This window comes from Artemia sp. Qi Xiang Cuo, chromosome 6 (genome assembly GCF_049724085.1).
Source record: "Artemia sp. Qi Xiang Cuo chromosome 6, ASM4972408v1, whole genome shotgun sequence".
Taxonomy (NCBI): Eukaryota; Metazoa; Arthropoda; class Branchiopoda; order Anostraca; family Artemiidae; genus Artemia; species Artemia sp. Qi Xiang Cuo.
The window spans coordinates 78,640,838-78,651,713 of NC_142799.1; the positions used below are offsets into that span (position 1 = coordinate 78,640,838).

Below are 10,876 nucleotides of genomic sequence, written 5' to 3' on the forward strand. Positions count from 1 at the left end.
CACTGTTCGAAATAAAAACTGTTTTCAGTAAAGGGCAAATGACACTCCGACCTTTAGACGGCTTAGGTGGCGTTAGCTCTACTCCTGTTTCTACTCCTGTTGGTAATGTCTGTTCGTTTTTAATATTCATTATAATATCTTTTTCAGTTTTCAGTTCGTTTTAAGTTGAGTTATTATCTTACCTAATTTCTCCTCGTATATGGTTTAAAATAGCTCTTAAATATTTTTTTAAACCTTGGTACTTGTCTAGAATCCGATAAACACGCGAGAAAGACCGCATCGAAGTCTCAAAGTTGCTTTATGAAAAACAGGGTTTTGCTGCGTTGTTAAGTATTGCTCACTCCGAGACAAAGATTTAAACTTTAGTTTTTGGGGGTTGAAGGGGCAAAACAAGGTACCTAGTTTAGATTAGGTAAGGCTATGTATTTTATATATGCTATGTTTTACCCCCCCCCCCCCTAATGTGCAAATATATAGCCCAAATTTGTTCATAAACTATTGTTTTCATCCTATTTTGTTTTATTTTATTAACATTAACGAAACTTCACTTCACGCGTGTTTACCGGATTCTAGACAAGTAACAAAATCTTTCCTATAGAATTTTGATACTGGTGCGTTAAACGTACACTTTTGTATACTAATGAGAGACGAAACCCGTCAGACTGGTTATTTTCAAGAGACCGCTATTCAGAAATGAAATGCAAAGAGCAGTTTTCATAGCGTTTAGCCTACGATATTTAAACTATTGTTTTTGGGGGTTTAGGGGGAAACAGGTACCTAGGTTAGGTTCCGTATTTAATATATGGTATGCTTTACCCCCCCCCCCCTAATGTGGAAATATATAGCCCAAATTTTTTTATAAACTATTATATATTCATCCTATTATATTTTATTTCATTAGCCAAACTTGAATTTTTAGAAGTTCCCGTATAATACACCAGTACCGGAATTTTTTTAACTTAATCGCACAAAAGAACCGGATTGACCATTTTTAACTCTAAAAATGATCGACTCAGCACAGAAAAGGAGCGATTACCTCTCCCTTGCCATGTCATTCACCTTTAGAATGTAAACAAGATATATGCGTCCAAAATTAAAGACAACGCTTTGGGCAGGGTCGTTAGCGAACCCTAAAATCGCGTAATACTGGTCCACATTTGGAGCCAAGGATTTTGACACAAACTTTTGAACACATACACCGTATCAGATAATAATTAGTGTTTTTGTAGTTTAGGCAGTAGACCGTTTCTCTTTCAATTGGATCTTGGAACAGTTTCTATTGCGCAGATACACTAGTGCAATCGGAGTACTATCATCTTAAGGTACTATTATAATATTGTTTTATTAATGTTAATATGACCTCAAAAATTACCATCGCAGAGTCTCCCACAAAAACAAGTGGGTAAAATTCTACTTTAGCTACTTTTGGCTCTCTTGGAAAGGGGTTAAGTTAGGAAAATGAAACTTTCAGGGGTGGGTAAACAGGCTAAAGTATGTCACGGGAAATTATTTTGAAGTACATATCTACATGCCTTCTCCCTCTAGGGGGTCCTGAAATTTGCCTACATGACAGGTCTATTACCTATTGAAAATTTGACAATACAACAGATTCTAAAATACTTACTTAAGTATAAGATGTGCCAATAAACCTTACCCTCTACCCCTAATGGCCAAATTATATACCCCAAATTCTATATACGCAATGACATTTTCATAAGCTTAATTTGCTGTTGTGTTGCTCTTTTGCCGTTACATCGATTTGAAGAAGTCACGTATGGAATATTCATTGCGTACAATTTGAGGTATATACTTGACCATTAAATGTGGGGGGGGTCTTGTGTATTACCCCGAACCAACTCAAGAAGTGAAGTTGGGAAACAAAATTATGGAAACTATAACAAAGAATTATGGAAAGCAGGCCGTCCAGAACGCGTTATACTGAATACCTAACCCCTAACCACCTCTATATATTGAATTTAATTAAAATATACATGTGTCGTAGTTTTTCTCACTCAGACTAAACTAGCCTAATTATAACCAATCACGAATAGAAAAACCTGTTTTTCTCTGATCAAACGGAGCAATCTTAGAACGTGTTCGGGATAATACACTAGTAGTGGTGGCAGGGTTGTCACCCTGACCTGGAAGAATTTACTAAATCGGAGAGGAAAAATTTACTAGATCACATCTGTTTTTACTAAATGCTCAAAAAAAAATTTTGCGCGTGGGGCTACGCCGCACGCGCACCACCAAACATCGATTTTTACTATAGGAGGATAATCAATACGATTTTCACAATCTTTTTTCTTTTTTTCTTCTTTTTTTTCTCTTTTCTTTTTCTTTCGTTTTCATAGTATGATTGAAAATTCCGGAAACCTACAAGTTCAAAAATCTATATATACATATATATATATATATGTGTATATATATATATATATATATATATATATATATATATATATATATATATATATATATATATATATATATATATATATATATATATATATATATATATATATATATATATATATAATGTTACATTTCTACTTACTTTTAATTTCTCTCAGCAGGCTCCTTTTTACTCAATAAAAATTTTCAAGCTGAGTAGATTCACCTAATCACCTTGGGTGGTTGGCTTTTGTTTTGATTCCAATAGATTCCCAATCATCACAAATCCAAGTGTCATTATAGCTTCATTTTTAGTTGGTAAGATTTGATACACAGAAAGATGATTTTGTCGACCTTTAGACGCCGGAAGTGAATTGTTTGTTTATGAAAATAGGTGACTGCTTGTCTGTCTCTGAGACAGACAAGCAAAATTGTAAATTGTAAAATAAACAAGCAAAAATTGTAAATTGTCATATGTTTACGATAATTTTTTTCCCTGAATTCATGGAAAATAAAAAAAAAAAGTATTTTTCACTATAAATCATGACTTTTTAATACTTTTTGCTAGATTTCAGGAAACTTACTTTATCCTCTAAATTTACTAGATTTTTTTTTTTTACTAGATCTAGTAAAATCCTACTGACGGTGGCAACCCTGAGTGGTGGGGGGAGGGGGTAGATTTTATGGATGTTCCTTAAAGAATGATATTAGTAGGTATTTTAGAATGTTTAAAAGTAGTTTTTAGAATTTTATATTTTCGTTCTGGAGAGTGGGAATGCAGCACTAATGCCCCCAAATATTTTGGCTTGAGATGAATTGGATCGGTAAAAAATTTCCTATTGGACATGGTTGTATGGTTCTTGATTTCATGGTTTCTGACACCAAAAGATTTTGGCAATCAGTGCGAATCTATCTATAGTTTTATAAATCCCATGTTTATCAATCGCCTAAATCTTTTGGTTTTCAGAAAAGGCAAAAGTAAATATCACTATTATGGAAACATTAGTTCTATCCAAAGTATAAACACATACTGAACAAGTAGGCCTACTGAAAAAACTCCAAAAGTGACCCCGCCTACCTCAGCACCTCTAGAGGGTAAATGTTGTACTACTTAATCGCTCCGAGCCAATAAATTAAATTTAATACAGCTTTTACGGAACAAGTATAATCACCTACGGACAAGGGCGGATCCAGGATTTTTTTTTTGGGGGGGGGGGTTACTAATTTTTGACTCAGTTTTCGCCTAATTTTACTGATTTTTACCTAGGTTTTACTAATTTTCAACTTATTTTCGACTCGGTCAAATTTTTTTTTTTTGGGGGGGGCTCAAACTTGGTTACCCCCCCCCCCTAGATACGGCCTTGCCTACGGAACTTGTGATTTACTCGCCAGGTTCGCATAGGTATGGAATCGTCTCCGGAGACGCGGACAAAGGGTCACTTTTTTGTGTGGAGAGGATAGGTTTTGTCAGTACTTGTTGTATGTGTTTATGCTTTGGTTCTATCTAATTGTTTTTTGTTTTGTTGGAAAGGCAGCGCGGACTTCGAAGCACATAAATCTAATTCTTTGCCGTTTATCTTTTCCTCTGTCTTTTTGTTCCGGATATGTTTAGGCTCCTGGACACCTAACTACCTCCACAATTTTTTAGTCTTGCACATAATTTCCGTGATGTTTTTTATAGTTTTTTTGTTTTTTACCGATTTGAAAATATTCACTTATTTGCAGATTTTATGACTGAATTAAAAAAAAATCTCACAAATTGAGATTTTAATATAATTTTAATATAAGATTTTAGAGATTTTTAATATAATTTTCATGGTAACACTGGTCAACAGACCGCTTTATTTTGTTTGAAATAAACACAAATTCTTACTGGAAAATTCAGAAAAACTCTTACCAGAACTAAGTTCTTGCATTATTCATTTTTACCGAAACTCTACTTATTTTTACTTTAAAATTTTGAATGAAAAAATGTGATGCCAAATTTATGTCCAAGGTTCAATAGCCATTTTACGCTTCTTTGATTGCAAATAAAGTAAATGTTTGATTTACTTTGCAGCATATCTTTATCTGTATTAGCGAGAGAAAAAAAACAGGATACAATATCCATGGTCAGTATTCGTTTTTCATATTCATTTTCATTTCATTTAAAATGAAATGAAATTTTCGTTCCAATTTTATTTTAAATTAAATTTCTACATGTTCCTTTTGTCATGATGTGCTTCCTTGGTCCAATTTCGAATAGTCGAAATTTTGTATTTAAATTATTTTTTTTTGTATGTTTAGTATCCCAGACATTTTACAACAAAGAAGATAGATGCTTTAAGCCCCACCTTAGTTGATTTAACAAGGATCATTAAAACTCTACACTTCAAGAAGCTTATGTAGAAACTGCAGATTTCATCTTCTCTTAACTTTTGTGTAAAGCAAAGTATATACTAAATACGTAACCTAACCTAAGCACCGCCTCCCCCTAAACCCCAAAAAAACAAAAGTCTAAACATCGTAGAAGCAATGAAAACCACTCTTTGCATTCCCTATCTTAATAGCGGTCTCTTGAAAATAACCAGTCTGGCGGGTTTCGTCTCTCATCACAGTTCGTGGTAACGAACTGTAAGTAAGGAGCGACCCGGCTCAATGGTAACCAAAAACTCTAAAAAACGGAATTTTTATACCAATAGATACATCAAAAGAATCAAATTTTAATGCTGATTTCAAATATACAAGTTTCATTAAATTTAGTCTTGCCCATCAAACGTTATGCGCCTGAGAAAATTTGGCTAATTTTAGAAACAAGGGGAAAAGACCCCCTAAAAGTTATAGAACCTTAATGCAAATCACACCATCATATTCAGCATATCAGAGAACCCTATTATTAGAAAAGGCATTTCCTTCCTTCATTCAAACTAACAGTAGGCTAATTCTGAACTTGTAGCAGGATATGGCTTTAATACTAAGATGAGTAAAGAAAAATGCAACGTCGTACCTCTGTGCTATTAGCGTTATTCGCCTTATGCACGTTATTACCTTGAAACGAAGGAGCCGTATTACCGTTATTCAAACAGTTCGTGGTAACGAACTGTAAATAAGGAGCAACCCGGCTCAATAGTAACCGAAACTCTAAAAAACGGAATTTTGAAACCAATAGATACATCAAAAGAATCAAACTTTTATGCTGATTTCAAATATATAAGTTTCATCAAGTCCTACCCATCAAAAGTTTACCTAAGAAAATGTGCTTTGTTTTCGAAAAAAGGAGGAAAGACCCTCTAAAAGATATAGAACCTTAATGAAAATCACACCATCAGATTCAGCGTGTCAGAAAACCTTACTGTAGAGGTCTCAAGCTCCTACCTGCAAAAATGCGGAATTTTGTATTTTTTTGCCAGAAGAAAGATCACGGATGCGTGTTTATCTGTTTTTAATTGTTGTTTTTTTCCCAAGGGTGATCGTATTGACCCAGTGATCCTAGAATATCGCGGGAGGGCTCATTTGAACGGAAATGGAAAGTTCTAGTGCCCTTTTTAAGTGACCAAAAAATGGAGGGCAACTAGGTCCCCTCCCACGCTCATTTTTTTGCCAAAGTCACCCAATCAAAATTTTGAGATAGCCATTTTGTTCAGCATGGTTGAAAACATAAAAACTATGTCTTTTAGGATGACTTAATCTCCCACAATCCCCGAGGGAAGAGCTGAAAGTTATGAACTTTACCCAATGTTTACATATAGTATCGGTTATTGGGAAGTATACAGATGTTTTCAGGAGGAATTTTTTCTGGTAGTGGGGGGGATGGGTTGGGGGTTACATGGGAGGATCTTTCCATGGAGGAAGGGACATTGCTATGAAGGGGCGTCGGATTTCCCAGCGCTATTTAAAAAAACGATCAGAAATTAAATTTTTAAAAACAAGTTTTTCAACTGAAAGTAAGGAGCAACATCAAAATTTAGAACGAACAGAAATTATTAAGAATAGGATCTGGGTTCGCACCCTAGTCAATACCTTGCTTTTTACGCCAAAGATTTCTTAGTACTTTCAGAAGAGCTATTTATTCTAATTAACGACCTTTGTGATTAAGGGGTCGTTTTTAAAGAATTGGAACAAAATTTGAACTTTAGCGTAAAGAGCCAGGTATTGACTAGGGGGTGAAACCTCTAATAAACGTATTAAAAATATATGAATATAGAAGTTCGTTACGTAATTTAATTCGTAAGTTACTTATATTTATTAGTAATAAAAACGGTCGTAAATAAAATTAAACAACTTTCGAGGAAGCCATTTAACCAAATAAATGTAAAATTAACGTGCAGATTTTGTTTAATTATTCCTGTACGGTGAGCCAAAATCAAAACCTGCATTAATTTAAAAACGTCCAAATAAATAAAAAAACAAGTTTTTTAACTGAAAGTAAGGAGCGACATTAAAACTGAAAATGAACAGAAATTATTCTGTATATGAAAGGGGCTGTCCCCTCCTCAATGCCTCGCTCTTTACGCTAAAGATATACTCTTCCTCACAACGCTATTTTTTTAAACTATAAACAACTTTAGCGTAAAGAGCGAGGCGTTGAGGAGCGGACAGCCCCTTTCATATACGGAATAATTTCTGTTCGTTTTAAGATTTAATGTTGCCCCTTGCTTTCAGTTAAAAAAACTTGTTTTTTTATTTAATTAAATCGTGATATTGTTACCCCCTTTTTTTGAAAATCAAGCAAATTTTCTTAGGTCTACCCATCAAACTTTTGATGGGTAGGACTTGATGAAACTTATATATTTGAAATCAGCATAAAAATTCGATTCTTTTGATGTATCTTTTGGTTTCAAAATTCCGTTTTTTAGAGTTTCGGTTACTATTGAGCCGGGTCGCTCCTTACTTATCGCCAGTTAAGACAAGCCACTGCACCAATTAAATCGTGATTTTAGATGTATACAAAAGTGGAGTAATTTCGACAAAATCTTGGGGGGGAGGATTTGGACGCAATTTACCCAAATCAAGTGAGAATTACGGTAAAAACTCAAAGACGAGCCATATATTTACAAAAAAGGTAAAGATATACTAAAGAAAACTAACTTGTGCTGGGGGGTAGGACAGACTAGGGTCTGGGGGAACAACTGAAGTCTAGGAGTTGCAGTTGCCCTCCCCTGCCTATTACCAAATTACGCCCCTGGTGTAAAGCAAGTTTAAAATACATTTATTAAACCCATGATTATTTTAGGCATACCTAAGATGGCAGAGCTCTCAGGGAATCAAACTAACGAATCCGAAGAAAAAGTGGCAGCTTTAGTAATTAATATGTCTGAATCACAGAAATGTCAGTGCAATGATATACGGTGCAGTCAAGATGCTGGATTTCGTGCAGTCTCCTTGTCGAGCAAAGATCCAGCTTATAGAAAAGCTGAAATGGACTTCTATGGATGGAATAATACTAAAAGTGTTTTATTTATGGCTTCTCTGCTAGTTGTACTTTGTTGGACTGCAATTTATGCAACCCTTTATTACTTAGGAAAAGTTTGATCTTCTAAAGACAGACAACATTGGATATTTCAAAAAACCGATGACAAATACTGCCTTTTTCGTTTTTATTATATTTTTGTACTGTAGCTTTTATTATATATTTTGTACTGTATTTTTATGATGAGGATTTTATCGGAACATAAACAACTTTTGATTTTTAATTTATTTTAGAATATAAATTTTTGAAGTTTTAATGTTACTGAAAAAATATGAAGTATAGAGAATTGGATTTTAAAGTGGACCAACCACTTTATTGCTGTTTTTAAAGTCCTGATACCCCAACTTAGTTAAAATTCAGTGTTTTCACGAACTAATTCCTAATTTCCTAAGAGTTTTTAACATGCTCTAAATACCCGGCCAGCTTTGATTGTCATTTACCCAAATCTAATTTGTTGTTGCAGTTTGTTACTAGCAGGGTTGTCACCCCTAGTGATTTATGACTATTTCTAGTAATATTTTATCTTCCCTAAACAAAAAAAAAAACTAAATCAGCATATAAATCACTAGATTACTGAATAAACTCAATAAACTAACTAAAAAATCCCTCAAATCTAGTGATTTTTTTTTACCGGGTGGAAACCCTACTTTCCGGTAACACCGGCCTCTTATTCGCCAGAGAGCTATTATACATCTCATCACAAATTCTTCTTACAATTTTTAATGGTATTCTGAAACTGTTACTATCAAACAGTTTGTGATAAAGCACTGTTATTAAGGAGTGACAAAGCTCAATAGTAACAAACTATAAAAACATAATTTTGATAACTATAGATACGTAAAAAGAATCAAATTTTTATGGTGATTCAAAACAAAAAATTTCATTAACTTTAATGCTACCCATCAAACTTTACGAGACTGAGAAAATTTGAACAATTTTTGAAAAAGGTGAAAACACCCCCAAAACATGAAGCAATCTTAATAAAAACACACCATCAGACTCATCACATCAGAGAACTACTGTAAAGATTTCAAGTTACTACACACAAGGATGTAGAATTTGGCACTTTTTGCCAGAAGAAATATCAAGGATTTGTCTTTATTTCTTTTCCCCCAGGGATGTTTGAATAGAACCAGTTATCTTAAAGGATCGGAAGAGGGCTTATTTGATCGGAAATCAAAAGTTCTAGGGATCTTTTTAGTGACCAAAAAGATTGGATGGAGGCTAGTCCCCTCCCACGTCCCTTTTTCCTCAAAGTCCTCCGATAAAAATTTGAGGTAGCCATTTTGTACAGCGTAATTGAAAATCAATAACTATGCCTTTAGAGATAAAATAATCCCCCACAGGCCCTGGGAAAAGGGCTGCAAGCTTCAAAATTTACCCATTGTTTACGTATAGTATTTTTTATTAGGAAGTATATAGATATTTTAAGCCGAATTTCGGTTTGGGGGGGGGGAGGATTTTTCACAGTGAAAATTTTTCCTGGAATGAAAGTATCCGGGGGTGAGCTTTCCAGGGGAAATCTTATAGTAGGGGAATTTTCTAGAATTCTTATATGAAATCCTTTTATTTGTCTGAATTTGTCCTTGCAAACTAAATTTGACATGTGGAAATGTTATGGGGTAATTTTCAGCGGCGTTGGAATCATCTGGAAAATTTTTCCTCAAGGGTAATTTTTTCTCGGTGGTAATTTTCCATGGGAAAAATTTTCCACGTGATAATTTTCTGCGGGAGCAACAAATTTCCATTGGGAGTAGGGGATTTTCGGTGGAAAATCTTCCACGGAGGAATAATTTCCGCTAGGATTTGAAGAAAAATCAGACATTAAAGCCTTTTCAAATGATAGTATGCTAAGGAGAATTTTAAGGCGGAAACGTCCACAAGGAATTTTCCTTGGGGATTGTTAGTGAGAATGGAATTGTCGAGGGGACGGGAATTCCCCTGGGGGGATGAGGGTATTTTATATGGGAAGAATATTTTTTGAGGAACTTTCTGCTGTGTAGGGAATTTTCAATGGAAAGAATCTAGATTTCCCGGCATTATTTGAAAAACGATCAGAAATTAAATTCTTTAAAAAAATAATAGTTTTTTCAGCTGAAATTAAGGAAAAATATTGAAACTTAAAACCAAAAGAAATTATTTCGCAAGCGAGGGGATTGCTCCATCCTCAACACCTCGGTTTTTACGCTAAAAATTGACTTTTTGTCCCAATTCTTTAAAACCGACTCCTGAAACTAAAGGGCCGTTTACTTAGAAATAATTTAAACACTTTCCGCCAAATAAGTTTTTCAAAGAAAAGTAAACAGCTCCATTAAGCCAAGAATGATCAGAACTAAAGTCGAACAATCTCTCAAGCGTAACACTACCACAAATCAATGTCAATAAATTAATAAAAATCAAAACGAACAGAAATTACAATAAATAGCAGAGTCAAACTCAAAACGAGCAAAAATTTAAATAAGTAGGGCTGATAAACCCCATGCCTTCTCAAAACCAGAACGTAATTTGCGCTTTACTGAAACAAAAAAAATAAATCACCGTGGATTGTCAGTCTAATTGACATACTGATGTTCATTCCTTAAAGTTTTGATAATTCTTTATTTAAGAAAGTAAAAAAGGTGAAAAAATTTAAAACGTGCTGTGATTTCAGTAAGGTGCAAATTGTGTTCTGGTCTTGAGAAGACATGGGGGTTATCAGCCTTACTCATGTTAATTTTTGCTCGTTTTGAGTTTGACTCGGCTACTAATTATAATTTATGTTCGTTTTGAGTTCCATTTATTTATTAATAGTATATTTTGGTAGTTTTTCGCTTGGAAAATTATTTAACTTTATTTCTGCTCATACACCCTGGTCTAAAATAAAATAAAATAAACAATACATTATGCCCACATCGCTCTTCAATTAGGCAGCGCTTTTGCGCTGCCTATGATAAGAAGATTTTTTGAAAGTTCTAAAATACTTTAGCGTAAGGATTGTTTGGTCACATAGCTTCCAAACCTTATCCACTCTAAATTGGCCTTGCGATTTTTTCCACG

General features: G+C 34.2%; 1 protein-coding gene and 1 long non-coding RNA gene across 4 annotated transcripts in view; one reads left to right on the forward strand and one right to left on the reverse strand.

Annotated features, from left to right (window-relative positions):
- Positions 1-2,751, reverse strand: part of LOC148951628 (uncharacterized) — a 97,179-nt gene extending 94,428 nt beyond the window's left edge. The window contains exon 1 of one of the 3 annotated variants that reach the window (XM_089090388.1): positions 2,555-2,751. The gene's annotated coding sequence lies outside the window, so the exon portion shown is untranslated. Of the gene's footprint in view, positions 1-1,624; positions 1,692-2,057; positions 2,210-2,554 lie in introns of those variants that run through there. The other 2 variants (XM_089090390.1, XM_089090389.1) reach the window with 2 other exon arrangements.
- Positions 1,178-8,070, forward strand: LOC148951629 (uncharacterized). The gene is made up of 2 exons (XR_016141878.1): positions 1,178-1,322; positions 7,604-8,070. It is a non-coding gene; the product is annotated as an uncharacterized LOC148951629 (long non-coding RNA).
- The last annotated feature ends 2,806 nt before the right edge of the window (positions 8,071-10,876 follow it).